A 17721-nucleotide genomic window follows, 5' to 3' on the forward strand; every position below is an offset into this window, starting at 1 on the left:
CCCCCTTTTGTAAATCGATTTTGGCCACTATAGGTGTGGCAGGGTATACTCAGACATGAGTCCCTTTCTCACTGCTCCATCAGGATTCAAGCAAGCCGGGCCGAAGAGGCTGAAATGCCAGAAACCGGTCCCCGGTAGCTTGTCTCCTTTCTGGTAAAGAATTGGCTTGGTAGTTTAGTCTGCCCTGTTCCCATGATGCACTGGGCCAGGGACAGACTGATTTGCATATAGCCAGGTTCTGAGCTGGGATGGGGCAGTGAGATAAATAACGGTGATGGATCAAGCCCTGATCTTTGGACTGGGTAAGAGTGGTCTGCTCAATTCAGACACTCTGTTCATCACCACCCCCTTTTGTAAATCGATTTTGGCCACTATAGGTGTGGCAGGGTATACTCAGACATGAGTCCCTTTCTCACTGCTCCATCAGGATTCAAGCAAGCCGGGCCGAAGAGGCTGAAATGCCAGAAACCGGTCCCCGGTAGCTTGTCTCCTTTCTGGTAAAGAATTGGCTTGGTAGTTTAGTCTGCCCTGTTCCCATGATGCACTGGGCCAGGGACAGACTGATTTGCATATAGCCAGGTTCTGAGCTGGGATGGGGCAGTGAGATAAATAACGGTGATGGATCAAGCCCTGATCTTTGGACTGGGTAAGAGTGGTCTGCTCAATTCAGACACTCTGTTCATCACCACCCCCTTTTGTAAATCGATTTTGGCCACTATAGGTGTGGCAGGGTATACTCAGACATGAGTCCCTTTCTCACTGCTCCATCAGGATTCAAGCAAGCCGGGCCGAAGAGGCTGAAATGCCAGAAACCGGTCCCCGGTAGCTTGTCTCCTTTCTGGTAAAGAATTGGCTTGGTAGTTTAGTCTGCCCTGTTCCCATGATGCACTGGGCCAGGGACAGACTGATTTGCATATAGCCAGGTTCTGAGCTGGGATGGGGCAGTGAGATAAATAACGGTGATGGATCAAGCCCTGATCTTTGGACTGGGTAAGAGTGGTCTGCTCAATTCAGACACTCTGTTCATCACCACCCCCTTTTGTAAATCGATTTTGGCCACTATAGGTGTGGCAGGGTATACTCAGACATGAGTCCCTTTCTCACTGCTCCATCAGGATTCAAGCAAGCCGGGCCGAAGAGGCTGAAATGCCAGAAACCGGTCCCCGGTAGCTTGTCTCCTTTCTGGTAAAGAATTGGCTTGGTAGTTTAGTCTGCCCTGTTCCCATGATGCACTGGGCCAGGGACAGACTGATTTGCATATAGCCAGGTTCTGAGCTGGGATGGGGCAGTGAGATAAATAACGGTGATGGATCAAGCCCTGATCTTTGGACTGGGTAAGAGTGGTCTGCTCAATTCAGACACTCTGTTCATCACCACCCCCTTTTGTAAATCGATTTTGGCCACTATAGGTGTGGCAGGGTATACTCAGACATGAGTCCCTTTCTCACTGCTCCATCAGGATTCAAGCAAGCCGGGCCGAAGAGGCTGAAATGCCAGAAACCGGTCCCCGGTAGCTTGTCTCCTTTCTGGTAAAGAATTGGCTTGGTAGTTTAGTCTGCCCTGTTCCCATGATGCTCTGGGCCAGGGACAGACTGATTTGCATATAGCCAGGTTCTGAGCTGGGATGGGGCAGTGAGATAAATAACGGTGATGGATCAAGCCCTGATCTTTGGACTGGGTAAGAGTGGTCTGCTCAATTCAGACACTCTGTTCATCACCACCCCCTTTTGTAAATCGATTTTGGCCACTATAGGTGTGGCAGGGTATACTCAGACATGAGTCCCTTTCTCACTGCTCCATCAGGATTCAAGCAAGCCGGGCCGAAGAGGCTGAAATGCCAGAAACCGGTCCCCGGTAGCTTGTCTCCTTTCTGGTAAAGAATTGGCTTGGTAGTTTAGTCTGCCCTGTTCCCATGATGCACTGGGCCAGGGACAGACTGATTTGCATATAGCCAGGTTCTGAGCTGGGATGGGGCAGTGAGATAAATAACGGTGATGGATCAAGCCCTGATCTTTGGACTGGGTAAGAGTGGTCTGCTCAATTCAGACACTCTGTTCATCACCACCCCCTTTTGTAAATCGATTTTGGCCACTATAGGTGTGGCAGGGTATACTCAGACATGAGTCCCTTTCTCACTGCTCCATCAGGATTCAAGCAAGCCGGGCCGAAGAGGCTGAAATGCCAGAAACCGGTCCCCGGTAGCTTGTCTCCTTTCTGGTAAAGAATTGGCTTGGTAGTTTAGTCTGCCCTGTTCCCATGATGCACTGGGCCAGGGACAGACTGATTTGCATATAGCCAGGTTCTGAGCTGGGATGGGGCAGTGAGATAAATAACGGTGATGGATCAAGCCCTGATCTTTGGACTGGGTAAGAGTGGTCTGCTCAATTCAGACACTCTGTTCATCACCACCCCCTTTTGTAAATCGATTTTGGCCACTATAGGTGTGGCAGGGTATACTCAGACATGAGTCCCTTTCTCACTGCTCCATCAGGATTCAAGCAAGCCGGGCCGAAGAGGCTGAAATGCCAGAAACCGGTCCCCGGTAGCTTGTCTCCTTTCTGGTAAAGAATTGGCTTGGTAGTTTAGTCTGCCCTGTTCCCATGATGCACTGGGCCAGGGACAGACTGATTTGCATATAGCCAGGTTCTGAGCTGGGATGGGGCAGTGAGATAAATAACGGTGATGGATCAAGCCCTGATCTTTGGACTGGGTAAGAGTGGTCTGCTCAATTCAGACACTCTGTTCATCACCACCCCCTTTTGTAAATCGAGTATCTGAGTTGGCCACAGCTGCATTTATGTTATGGCTAGAACGTGCACTGATCAGTTCGAACAACAGCAACAGTGTTTAGATAACCTTGAAGGCCTCGGTACTCACTGTTCAGACTAAGCTTACGAACCAAGTTTAGCAATGTAGAAAAACAAGTTATTATCATGTGAAGCAAAACACTCAGCCTAACTCTAAACAATAGTTAACGTGTGTGCCGTATGCAAAAGACAGCAAAAGGTAAAATGGCGTTTAAACTTCTAATAAGCTCATGCTAACTTAGCACTGTATGAATGAAAGGCTTAGCCCCACTACACCCTCCCTTGATCGGAGCACAGACAAGTAATGGGGGCAAAGCAGGAACGCAGAGTTCAAGTTCGAGAAATAGAATCAAGATCAAATTTGCCATAATGGAAAAACGGGAGCAAACTCCGAATTTTGAAAATACTCCAATTTAGTTATCACTTGTGGGCACAGTAAAGCCAATAGGCTAGCAAAGTAATAACAAAACAAATCCGATTTTCAGCATATGACGTCAGTCGTGAAAGAGAGAGAAGGAAATGCACTTCACTCCAACAGTCTATGTACACAGTACGTTGCAACAGCCTCCAACAGGAAGTCATTGTTCTCATCTGAAAACATTTCAACCATCCAATTGGGAATGAACATACATGTTCCTCATTAACCGGAGCCTCTAGTACCATCAGAGAACACTTCGGGTTTACTGCAATATAACTGCGTGCTAAGAATCCATGTGGCGCTACAAAAATATTCCAATGTCCCAGGACTCCATGCATCGCTGCAAAGGCCATAATCCCGTCGCCAGAACAAAGCAATTCATGAGCAACTAATGGGCTGAGCAGTTGATCATAATCTGCTTTGGGAAGGAAGTTACAAGGCCACTTCTAACAACTTGAAAAAAATGAGCCAGCCCTGTGGTCGAGGAGGCATTAAAGATAGGGAGAATTAACTCCCCGAAATGCAGGGGAAGATCTGTATTTATTAACTTCTGTGCAGGTGTTTGCCACGTGAAGGACAAATGTTTCACTGGCAGATGTAAGGGCGACATCTTTCTGGGACAAAAGAGCTCTTATTCGACTCATCTTGTCGAACTCTGCTTTTAAGGTCGGAATCGACGGCCAGATGGAAACATCCAGCTTCCCATGTGGAGGAGGAAACAGTAAATTTTTACAACAAACTACACGTTGAGAAACCGTGACGATGTAAGGAATTCCAGCCAGCATCCCACAACAATCTTCATTATTTAAAAGTAAATAACTACCATTTGCTAGTAATGTGAATGTAGGTGTGATAGCAGGCGTCGGAGTACCTTTTAAGACACAGGCCATATTAGGTGCATTTTGATTACACGAGCCATGCAATTGGATATTCCTACACACAATTGAGTGATCAGGTGTTGTTGTGCAATCTTCACCATTCAAGTAAACCTATTTGCCCTCCCTCAGGCACCTATAGGTAAATGGTAGTGACTAAGCTTCATGGAGATAAGCGGTCCCCAGAGGTTCATACCTGCCAATTGCATAGTACTTCATGCAAGCTTCGAATTTGAACGAAGGAAAAGGTAATGTTATTAACCCATGTACGAGCTACACAGCAGAATTTGTCTCAGCCACAGAAAACGGCAAAGGTTCTAAATTTTCAAAATGTAATATAGAAGAAGTGGCATCTTTCATAGACATAAGTTGCTGTTTGTCAGTCAAATTAAAAGGGGCAAATAATGAGGACGTGTTCATGTAGTCCCAAGGCACCTTCCCTGCCTTTAGCGTTTTTAAAGTCCATGCAAACTGCATAATGGAACGCACTGCACAGTATCAACAACAGAAGAAACAATATTATCTAATGTGTACATGCGGAAAGAAAGGGTGTTAATGCTGTTATCTACAACTGTGAGCACTTTTTCTAAATTTGCTTGATCTATAGCTCTTAAGCGGGAAGCAGCCTCACTCTGGGACAGCTTCCAAATAAATAGTATATATCCACCTTTTGGATCTGCCGGAAACAGGGCCCTTCACAAAGTCATTCAGATCAACATCGTCAGTTAATTTAGACAAATGAAGCTTAACTGACGCTATAGTGGAGTGTTTGAGTCAATTCTGACACAGCTTGCCTGCGGATTAGGTAGTTACAGAATAGTCACTCTCAAAACGGGGATCCACCCTAACCTGTGTAAAGCCTGGGGCTAAACCTAGAAAAGGATGTTTGCAAGAATCTGCACTTTTGTGCCACAACAACCAACCCTTAAGATCCAAACTGGATATGTTGAAAGTAGAATTCATTAACAGGTTCTGTAAATCTCTAATCGATATACTGGTATGATTATCCCAACCGGGGTACTCTTACAATTCTGGAAAAGAAGGAGCATTTACATTTTTAGTAGTAGCCAACCCAAAGCAGGTGGTTTGTGAACTAGTCTAATTCAAATACAACATATGATTCGGGATGAGACATGCACGATGCAAAGCCTCTGTGCCTTGCACTTGCCAACCTTTAGAACCCCAAACAGATTTAAGGTCAATAGTATCTTTCCACAGTTCACAGCCCCCAATAGCCAATTGGTCAAGAAAGGACTTGGAATACAACAAATTGGTGTGGGTAAGTAACTTTTGAAGAGGTAAAATCAGTAAAATATGTGAATCTCTTTATAAGAGACCTGGAGCTGCCTTCAACAGGAGCGGGGAAATGTTCCCATTGCGTATAATTAACCACATTCCTCCTTGGGTTTGCCTTATGCAGGTAGTGATTTCCATAGTGTTGATAACAGAACAAATCACCATAATTAGCCAAATCTAAATATAAATCCTCAGCATCAAAAGCAGCATAATATTTCAAATCTGAAAACAAAGTCTCTACGGCTTGAACGTCCCAAATCATCAGACTGTATATTTTGTTTAACCACATCTCCCATAGAAACTCTTAGAACGTTCGGGACATTTATAACTTCTGTGGGACCATGAATTTAATCTAATTTAACAGCATCCCATATAAGACGGGCCAAGCAGTAATATTTACAAAAGTCAGGTACCTCTTCATTCTGTGCGATGAGGAATGGGGTTGCCAATGTTCCATTAATTAGTCGAATAGAAGTTCTCTCTTCAACGTAGTGTCCATTCACAAGACGGAAAAAATACACCAAAAAGCCAATTGACAAACAAAAAAATCGAAAAAAGCCACCAACCAGACATAAGTCCAAGGAGGAATAAATTTTTTTTTTCTAAACTATGTTGCAAAAACAAACATTTTTTAAGGGGACTTCGATGTGGTAGAGTTAATGTCAAATGAAAATCTGGACTCAGTTGCCAAACAGGTTTGTAAATCGGGCATCGATAAGTCCGTGGGGTAAGTATACTCAGTATCATCAAGATGAGCATCAGATGGGGTATTCAATAAAGGACTTGAAACAGCAGACCTCTCAATGGCAACGTCAGGCCTGTTGTTAGGAGCCGGAGCTATAACAAAATTTCTCAGTATCGATGGACAGGAGACCGCAGGTGTCATACTAAGAAGAATCGGCCACTCTGAGTAATTTGACATTGTCAGTGGGGATTTACCTTTTTTCTTTACGACCTGGAAGTGGAGGTAAAATGACTGTTCTTGTGCCCTGCACGCTAAGTACAGGAACTGGAGCTCGAAATGAGTGGCCAAACTCTTTCTTGTTCTCGACCTTCTCTCTGACCAGTTCTCCGACTCGGGGGTAGCCAGCCAACTACCAGAACCTGCAATGCAGCATCAGATGTGGAGGGCTTGTGTTCCTTCACAAGGCTATATCTCGTCTCTTGTAGAGTCTTTAAAACATTACAATGTTCATCTCCGTCAAAGGGGGCAGCTGCCGCCGCCAGGTCTAGACCTTCAAGGTCCGGGACAAACATTTTGATACCAAAGAGCATCTCGTATGGGGTCCGACCACCCAGAGACCTTCTAGGGAGATTATAAAGAGCACGCTGTACGCCATTGAGATGGGCTAGTCAGTTCCGGCCTGTACCTATAACCCTAGCTGTGAAGGATTGCTTCAGGTTACGGTTCATCCGCTCCACAACACTATTACTCTCAGGTCGGTATGGAGACGAAAATTTGACCTGGACCACCAATGAATCATGGCATCCTTGTACGCCTTAGAGGCGAACGCTGGATCCTGGTCCGAATGGAAGGTGCCACATGCAAAAATTCCCACAAAGACACGCAAATCCCTTATGACAGCTTGTGAATCAGCACTTCGGTGGGGCCACACCCATACAAAGCGTGTGCAAGAATCAACTGCAACTAAGATGTACTTATACGCAGTATCGGAGGAAAAAGGACCGCAGTGATCCAAATAAACACAACCAAGTGTTTTATTAGAAATGTACAACTGTGTCTGGGGGTGGACGCATAGCAGTCGAGGGCTTGATCTGCTGACAAATGTCACATTGAAGGACATAATCACGCGTCTGTTTATACATTCCCCGCCACCAAAAACGCTGTTGTAGCTGAGATACAGTAGCCGAAACGCCAGCATGCACGGACGCAACACCCTCGTGGGCAGCTGTAATCTGCGTTGACCTGCGGTCTGCGTTGGGAATCAATCTGTCACCAACGTCTGGTATTTTCACATAAGGAACTTTATCAGGACTTAAATGATAAGAATACTTTGAAGGAAATCCAGTAGGATATTTACTTCCCTTCTCAGTAGCAGCAATTGCTGCCACGGTGTCATCATCAATCTTACTTTTGGAACGTGTAACCGCTGCAACCAAATATGTCGAAACTGATGTCTTCGCGGCCTCATCGGCCAAACTATTGCCAACAGCGTGAACTCCCACACGCTGATGACCAAGAGTATGAATTACATACACGAGTGGCAGTTGCTCTTTAAGTTCAGCCAGGGCCGGTTCTGCCATTAGGCAAGACTAGGCGGTCGCCTAGGGTGGCAAAAGGGGGAGGGCGGCAAACAGTCAGTCCTGACAAGTACCACGCATCAGGGCCCCAGGATGTTAGTCTAGCGCATTTCAGTGTGGTGATGCATCACAGCACTGAATGCAGTAGTCATACATTATAAGGCCTGGTATCCTGGGACTCAACCACCGAACTCCCTGCCTGGGATCAGAGCAGCTTTTTTATGAGCTAATGCCATTTCAAACTGCTTGATATGAGTTGTATTTCTTTATTTGTTACACATGGAAAATATGCATATTAAGGAAGAGCCGTCTGAAAATGAAAAAACGTCGTCACTCGCCGTTCTCATTTAGAATTACGTAGAAGTTTGAGAAACAGACCCAGCTCTCCCCACTGACTCAACTTACCTGTGAATAAAAGACAAGAAATGATTCATTTTTAAGCCCACCGCACAGCGTCTCGAAACTCGGGCACGTTTATTACTCAATGGGTAGATGTCAAAAGTGGTCCTCGGAGCAAAAATCAGACAAGGTAACAAGGTGTGGTTAGAGCGGCTGAGTGAAGGCATGGGGGTATCAGGCTATGAGGGGGATGGGGGTTTGAAGGGGCCCGCCAGACCGCTTGAAAGTGACACCGCGTGAGTGAACATTCATCGTGGGCAGAGCAGGGAAATGAATATATAAACAGAAGGCAGCACACGGACAGACCCTGGGGGAATCATCTCCTGTGAGAAGGATGCAAACTGATGCTGCCCCAGGGCCCCGGGGTTCCTCTCAGTTGGAATGGTCATGTGAATGGGATCCTGCCCTGGCCGCACGACTTGACCCCAGCCCACAGGGCCGTGGCACCTGCATGATCATCAGTAAGTGCCAGAGTGAGCGGCAGACTGCATTTATCCAAAAGTAATTGCAGTAGTAGTTTTTACAAAGTTTGCCTTGCAATTCGGCGGTAGCAAGGAGCCGCAGGAGTGCTTATGGTTATGCTCTGCTCCTCCGTCCCGCTGTGCTGCTGTTCCCTGGCCCTCTCTTTTCCCCGTGGTTTTGCCCAGCTCATCTGCTGGAGTCGCTGGAAATGAAAGTTGCCAATGAATTCTCTGGAGTACCCGATTTTTGCCCGCGCAGCAGGTTCCAGGTGTGTACAGATCTGTGCAAGTCATTAATGATAGCAGGCGGCAGCACACTTAACCCCGGGGTTCCCTAGCTTAAGGCATGCATTTTGAAAACGTTTGTATTTTAAAGTCCCTTAGAGTGATGCTTATCACTCTTCAGCAATATAAATGAATGTGTGCTCAGTGCTTCCATTGTCCAAAAACGGAAGGTTCTCGTTCCTGGCTTGTAAATCACAACAGCTGAATTGATGAGGTGGAGCCGTGTTTGCAGAGGTCGGTGTTAATTGTGATGCGCTTTTAAACTATTGTGAAGCAGCCTTTCGCTTCCCCGCATGATAGCGTATTCACTATTTAATTTTCTCTCTCTTCCTTATGTACAATGTTGCTGTTTTTTGCGAGCATGTACTTAAAAAATAAAGCTTAATGTTTCTAAGCCATTCTGATCATCCAGCCAAACACAGTGTTGTGCAAACTACGATTAAATAACTGGTAACAGCTTTAAACTATGCACGTTTGAATGAAAATATTGCAGACTTTTGTTGTACACACTTCTAGATAAACAGACATAATACCATGCTGTTGAACTTGAAAGGCATTTTGGCCCTTCACGAAAGTGCATTATAGCTTATGTATAGCACAGTGTATCCAGCTACCCTCAACCTGTGTCCCAGCCCAGGCCCCCAGCCCAGTTATTGTTGCTGTCTCCTGACAACAATAAAACTTCTCATGAACACCTGCTCTGAGTCCGGCACTAGAGGCTGAGCAGGTGATGTTTAGGGCATGCACACCTCTTGCATACATGCATACCAGTACCACCGTGACCTGTTCTGCACTGAGAACTGTACATCAGCTGAGAGTGGGGGAGGCATTTTTAAATTCTCGCCTAGGGTGGCAAAACCCCTAGAAACGGCCCTGAGTTCAGCCACTCGAACCCAGATCATTTTATGTTTTATTGTGCTATCTTTGGAGTCATGATAGTCGTTCTGAGCCCAAAAGAACAAATTGTCATTGTAAAACTGGACACAGTAGTAATAGTCACTCACAATAAGAGTAGTCAAAGCAGGATCTGCATACTCCAATGCAAGCATCGGAGCACGGAGCTCTGCCAATTGGACGGTACAGTCCCCTAATGTCTGTGTATGCACGACATCGGACTTGAACTCTCCATTCACCATGGTACCAACCACAATCGCCCAAGCTGAGAAGTATGCCTGCTTAGACCCATGCGCGACTTGCGCTGAACCATCAGTGTAAATAATACAAAGGAAATCCTCCAAAGGGCGCATAGTCAATGGGGCAGGATGAACAAATTCATACAGCAAAAACTCCTGCGACTGTAAGGAGGCGTCAAAAATGAACGTGACATCCGGAGACGTCAATGATGTCACCCATTGTATCCACTGTGGGTGCAAAGCCTTAGAATTAGGTACACTGGCCTTCATCACTGCCTCCAAGGCAGGAAACGGGGTAACAACCAACATGTGTTTTCCCTGCGACAGTGCGCGTGCTTTCAGAATCGCCATTTGCACTGCTGCCAAATCTTTTTCCTCAGCGGAAAACCGCATTTCAGCAGAAGTCTACAAGTTTGACTTGTAAGGGTTAGGTACTGTGTCACCTTCGTTAAAAGTAGGGTATGTGAAACCCACCACCCCAGGGATCAATATTATCACCAAGTTGGTGCAGTTATCACAAGTTAGTAAGAATTTTGATTCTAGAAGATCAGCCTGCAAAGATTACAAAAAGGCCAAATGTTCAGGCAGCCAGCACGATTTGGTAAAAGTTGGTTGTATCAAAGCATATAACGGCTTGATACGCTGGGCATATTCGGGAATGTATGTACGCCCGAAATTCAAAAATCCCAGTAAGGAGTGCAATTTCCAAGAAGTGAGGAGCCAATCCTCGACCTTCATTGTTGAGCTCATAGCCCAGGAACAACACTGTGTACTCTGCAATGTGCGACTTTGCAAAGTTAAATTTGTAACCGAAGCCCTTCAAAATTACAAATAATGCGGTCAACGCGGCACAGATGCGCCCATATCTCGTCATCTGTGAGATAAATGTCATCCACATACTAACATGCATCTGGGCCGACTCTCTCTAGAAGGGAAACTATACAGGCAGCACACACACCTGGACTATTCTTATAGCCCATTGCTAAATGTTTAAATTTGTGCTGTGTGCCACCGCTGGTAAAAGCTACTGACTACTTAAACCAGAAAGGTTGTGCGCAAAAAAAACATTGGATATGTCAAGTATGGTTTTAAACCTTTTACGCACTAGACCATCCACTAGGGCAGAGCCGTGGGTATTCTGTACTGCACAGGTACGGCAATGCGAATTTAAATGTCGGTAATCCAATACCAAACGGTTAGAACCATCAGGCTTGGTCACAGTAAAAAGAGGGTTATTCATCGGAGACACACAAAAATCAATCACAACTTGATATTCCAATTGTTCAAGGATTTCAGCCACGGAAGCTTTTGCTTCACTCCGCATGGGATCTTGAGATTGAGGCTGTGGCATAGACCGTAAGGGAATCTCGTGTTGGGGGGAGAATTTATCCCAACTACAGTGAGTACGGTACAAAGCAGGCGCAAGGGCCTTAGCCCACTCTTCTGCAAAATGCAGCGCATGCTCCTTTGACACAGTGTGCACGAAGTTAGAGAGGATCACCTCCTCCCCTCTCTCAGCTGTGAGTACAAAAGCTGGTTGCCAATCAGCCTCCGCTAACAAAATGTCATACGTAGTAGTAAGATTTCCCCAAAATACTCTATTTATGCTACTTGGGGGTGCCCAATAGTGGACGCCTCACAGGAAAGCCAGGATGGGTTCCAAAGCGGTATTCGTACAAGCGCCTTGAGACCCTTTTGGGTGAGTAGTGCGCTATACAAGTATCAATTTACAGTTTACAATTTACGTTGTATGTCCCCTTCAATTAAAAGGTAAAAAAGCCTATCAAGGGGAGCTTCTCTAGTGTCAGCTGTCTCAACAACAACGAATGTCAGTCGCTGTCATCTTCAGTAGTGGACGCAGGGCCTCTCGAACAATGGTAATCTCCGCTGCACTGTCCAGCCGTGTCAGCACCCACGTTGGATTACGAAGCTGCGGTCTCACTATCTGTGGCATATCTTGCTGGTAAAGCGGCAACTTTCTTTTTCTGAAACTGGGGTCTTTTCTGCGAAGTCAATTTTCTCGGCAAGCCAGAAAGACATATCATCCTTATCCTGGGGACGCTTGACCATAACCTCATTAACCATAACGGGATTAAGCTTCATCCTGCTCGGTCCAGCTGGAAGCGCCGCAACACCAGGGGCCCACCCTTGAAATTGCGGGTAACATATTGAACCAAGACCCTAGTAACTGCTTTGGCGGAGGTATATAGGAGTCTCAACTCAGCAATGGGGACTGCCCCCGTACGAGTATGTGGGGTAAATCCAGCCAACACAGGCCAAGAACGCCCTTCCCGCCGTTAAACTGTGGGGAAGGGTGCCATTAAACCAAACACGGTGCTGCCATGCAGAAATCGGAATTTCCTGTGTCCTATAAGGAACATATTCCATGGGCACGGCCGTGTGAGTATAAGTGTGAATCACCTGAGAATCCAAATTCACTGCAGGAAATGTCACCCATGAGTAGAACATCTCAAACGGGTAAGCTATCTCAGCACTCACCACCAAAATTACCGCCATGCCCTCCAAGGAGACGTTATAAGCCTGCATATGATTGAGGACCGCAATGCGACTATGCTGCGGTATGTCAACGTCACCCATAACGACACTGACAGGATAGGTAAAATGCAAAACAATGTAGCACAACTGGGTTGTAATTAAAAAAGAAACCGTTTTGAAAGATTCAAGCTTGAAAAGACCTATGTAACTATAGGTAGGTTTATCCGTCACCACTGTTAACCGGAAACAATAGTGAAGGTGTTAAGGACCAGACTAGCATCAGTGTCTCTTTAGCTCTTCGTCCTATAGCAAAGTAACCAATGATTAGACAACCCAGAACATGCGACTTAGGTTACCTCGGGTAGACGCCCAAGGGTATATGCTGCGCTTTATAAATATTAAAAATAAATAAATAAATAAGTAAGGTGGGAAACATGAGCACAGGTGGGAAACATGAGCACTCTTTCGTTATACTCTCATACCAGTCCAAAACAGGGAGTAAAGGGAGACATGTGCAAGTAGAAAATATTTGTTTTAACGCCGTGATCTCAGGTTCAGCATCTTAGCTAATACAAGCAGACATATGATAAGAAATAAGATTGTCAGCATAGTTACTATTCCATAAAATACAAAGGGAGAAATCATGTTATAATGCTAAATGGAAACAGGTTAAATATATACCTATATTTCACCTTCCCTTGCTAGTAGGTTATTTTATAACTAAAGAAGGTCTCTTAGGCTTGCATAGGCAACCCCATACCTTAAAGATTAGCAGGAGTGAATCACATCGAGTTTGCATACAAATGTTCTCCAAGTGTGTTCAATCATGCCTACACAGTGCATTGTTAAAGGCACCAGTATCTGAGTTGGTCACAGCTGAATATATGTTATGGCTAGAACGTGCGTTGATCAGTTCGAACAACAGTTACAGTGTTTAGATAACCTTGAAGGCCTTGGCACTCACTGTTCAGACTAAGCTTCTGAAGCAAGTCTAGCAATGTAGAAAAACAAGTCATTCTCATGTGAAGCAAAACACTCAGCCTAACTCTAAACAATAGTTAATGTGTATGCCGTGTGCAAAAACAGCAAAACGTAAAATGGCGTTAAAACGTATAATACATGCTAACTTAACACTGTATGAATGCAAGGCTCAGCCCCACAACAAGATCAGAGGCCTCTGGTCTCTGGCAGAGTCCAGGCTCCACATCAACCTTCTGGCGATCCGTCTTCCACTCAAAGCATTCCTTCTGTCTGTCTGGGGAAAAGTAGTAGAGGTGTTCACGGACAACACCACTGCCATGTGGTACTGCAACAAACAAGGCGGGGTGGGGTCATGGATCCTTTGTCAAGAGGCCCTCTGCCTCTGGACATGGCTGGAACATCAGGGCATATCCCTGGTGGTTCAACACCTGGCAGGTTTGCTGAGTGACAGGGCGGACGAACACAGCCGCAGGTGTATGATGGATCACGAATTGCGTCTTCACTCAGAGGTGGAGCAAGGTCTCTCTCAACTGTGGGGAGAGCCTGGGTTAGATCTATTCACCACGAAGAGAATACGCAATGTAAGCAATTCTGCATGTTGGAATTTCCAAGGCGGCACTTGCTTGGCGATGCTTTTTGCCGTGAGTGAAGTTGCACTCTTCTATCTTTCCACCTAGACCACTGCTGCCCAGAGTTCTGAAGATCAGGTGCGACCGGGCCCAAGTCATTTGTGTGACTCCGGATTGGGTACGAAGTGTCTGGTATCCCGAGCTATTGCGCATAGCCATTGATACTTCGATCTGACATCTTCTTCGGGAGGATCTTCTGTTGCAGCAGCAGGGGACGGTTCTCCACCCGACCTGTCCAGCCTCCACCTCCTTGCGTGGAGATTGAGCAGCGACAGTTGACAGCTTTTGACCTTCTTCCTGAAGTCTGTGATGTTATCTTGGCAGCCAGGCATCCCTCCACTAAGACGGTATATGCCTGCAGATGGAACAAATTTGTGGCATGGTGCACAGCAAAGGCTGTGGATCCCCTTTCCGCCCCTCTTTCTGAGGTTCTCTTATCTCTTGTTCCTCCTTTCTCTGGCCCAGCAGGGCTCTGCTCTGGGCACTCTAAAAGGCTACCTCTCAGCCATTTCTGCCTTTCTTAGGCTTCCTGATCAGCCTTCTCCTTTCAAGTCCCCTGTTTTAAATCGCTTCCTTGAAGGTACTACTTATCTTTTTCCTCCTGTTCTATTCATAATGCTCCAGTGGGACTTGAATGTGGTTCTTACATATCTTATGTGTGCTCCCTTTGAGCTGCTACATAACTGTCCTCTCAGGCTTCTGACTTTTAAAACTGCCTTTCTGGTGGCCATCACCTCTGCGCGCAGGGTGAGTGAGCTCCAAGTTCTTTCTTCTAAACCTCCTTTTTTGACTGTTCATCCGGACAAGGTTGATCTTGGAACTCGTCCTTCTTTCCTTCCCAAAGTGGTTACTCCTTTCCATATTGGACAGATCATCACTTTGCCCATCTTCTTTCAGCCTGTGCATCCTTCCAAAGAAGAAGAGAGGCTCCACCATCTAGATCTAAAGGGTGCGCTTTCCATTACACAAAACAATTCCGGGTGGATGACAAGCTCTTTGTTGGCTACGTGGGTGCCAAAAAAACGGTCAGTCCGTGCACAAACAGACCATTTCTAGATGGGTCGTCTTGTGCATCAAAGCCTGCTATTCCTTGGCAAAGAAGGGGCTGCCAGTGGGGATGTGCGCCCATTGCACCAGGGCGACGGCATCCCCCACTGCTTTGGGACGTGGACACCACCTTAATGACATCTGTCAGGCAGCTACGTGGCCTTCGCTGCACATACTTACAAGACATTACTGCCTGGACAGCCAAGTCCGCCGAGATGGATTCTTTGGCCGTTCCGTTCTCCTGGATTTTCTGGTGTGAACTTGGTTCGCAGACCCACCTCTGGGGTTGGTATTGCTGGGGTATCTATTCTAACGTAAGGAATATATAACAAACTGTTTCTTTCAGATGAACAAGTTACTTACCTTCGGTAACGATATATCTGTAAGAAACATAAGTTAATGATAGATTCTTTACCACCGCCCCACCCATCCTCCCCGTTCTGCAAACTGACTTCTAGGGTTAAGGATTTCCTTTCAGGCCCTAGTTTTGTGCACCAGTGGTCAGTGACTTGCATGGCTCTGCGCTTCTGGTGTGGAAAGTCATGTACAGAACTGACGTCAGCGCCCAAGGGCGGCATCTAAGTAGCTACTGCAACATCATCCCGGCAACCACAACGCCAACGACGAACGCGGGGCTGACCGACACCACCCTTCGACGCACAGAGGTACTGCTGACGAAAAACGTTCCCGATCTAGTCTGACGCCTGGGGGTAATTCTAAGGTAAGGAATCTATAACTAACCTATGTTTCTTACAGATATATCGTTACCGAAGGTAAGTAACTTGTTCATCATTCTCAATTGCTATTTACATATGTACTCAATGGACAACTACCCAGAATACGACTCTGGAGACTCAATACAGATGCACTAACCGAACCGATATTTCAAGACACAGTTTATGAGGAGCTAGTACAATACTTAGGGCCAGATGTACGACCCTTTTTTGCGGCCGCAAACGGGAGATCCTCCCGTTTGCGGCAGCAAAAAAGGGTAATAACATACAAATACTGTTTTGCGAGTCACTGACTCGCAAAATAGCATTTGTGACTCGCTATTAGGAAGTGGCGACCCTTCCTAATAGCGAGTCAACATGCTATGTACTGATGTTTTGCGGCCGCAAAACACTCACAGTTTACCACCTCTTCATGTAGGTGGTAAACCACGTGCAAATGGGAAGGGGTCCCCAGGGGACTTCTTCCCATTTGTAAGTATGTGGGAAAATATTTTTTATGAGCAGGCAGTGGTCCCGGAGACCACTGCCTGCCCTTAAATAATGAATCTGAAAAGTTTCATTTTTGGTTTTTAAATGCATCCTGGTTTCCTTTAAGGAAAACGGGCTGTATTGAAAAAGCAGTCACAGACATAGTGGTCTGCTGCCCCAGCAGGCCACCATCCCCGTGAATGCTAGCCATTCCTAAAGGGGTTGCAAATTGCGCCTGCCTCGTTAATATTAATGAGGCATGCAATTTGCGACACCATTAGGAATCGCAAACAGTGTCTGAGAGACTGTTGGGCATTCCAATTAGCAAGTCAACTCGCTAATTGGCGACTTGCTAATTGGTGGGTCGTAGATTTTCCCTTTGAGCATAATTGGGATACCGCAGATAGCAGGACTGTAGAGTGGGATGCCATGAAGGTGGTTCTTAGAGGAGTGTGCATGTCTGCTGCAGTCAGAATACGACGTACCCTGGAAGACGACTTGTCAAAGCAGGAGCATGTATTACTGACACTGAAAAAAACACTTCCTTCAGATCAGACAGTTATAACGTACTAGAACACGCAGAGGGTTGAGGAGCAGTGGGACAGACTTGACAAATATGTGAAGTGTGCTGGCTGGAGGTGCTGGTACCTAGAGGGAGATAAGTCGGTGAGCCTGATTAGATCGGAGAATTACATTCAGCCTGTCTTAGAGGTAAGGAATACCAGCGGGGACCTGCTTTACATGCAGCAGACTATTAATGACACATTAGCGGACCATTTCGGGGTGCTCTTATGCTGATCCAAAGGCCAAAATCATCTTACCTGGGAGGTATTCTTCACCCGTGGCTGACCTCAGAGGACCGTGAGGTCTGGTGCCCCGCTGAGTAACTAGGAATTGCTGGGAGTGATGAAGGCCTTAATGCCTGCCAAATCACCAGGAGCAGATGGCTTTCTTGCTGAATTTTATCGGCAATTTCCAGATCTCTTGGCAGATCAGCTGTTAATGGCTTGTACGAAGTCATTGAAAAATGGGAATTGCCACAGTCAATGAGGGAGGCTTTAATAGTAGTCATATCCAAGACTGGCAAAGACCCGAATGAGATGGGCTCCTATAGACCCCTCTCAATGTTAAATGTTGATATCAAACTCCTTAGTTGCACATTGGCGGCTAGACTTTTACCTCTTAATTCCTAAACTAATACATGATGATCAGTCAGGGTTCATACCTCATAGAAATATCCTGCGTAATATCTGCTGACTAACCCATGTTATGAGATCTTCAGAGTTGATCGAAGATGAATATACCCTGGTATTTTTAGACATGGAACAGGCTTTTGACTCTGAGATGAGAATACTTTTGGCAGGTGCTCCACAAAATGGGTCTAGGATCCCATTTTATTAACTCAACTAAACTGTTGTATACGAACCCAC

This window comes from Lissotriton vulgaris, chromosome 2_1 (genome assembly GCF_964263255.1).
Source record: "Lissotriton vulgaris chromosome 2_1, aLisVul1.2, whole genome shotgun sequence".
Lineage (NCBI taxonomy): Eukaryota > Metazoa > Chordata > Amphibia > Caudata > Salamandridae > Lissotriton > Lissotriton vulgaris.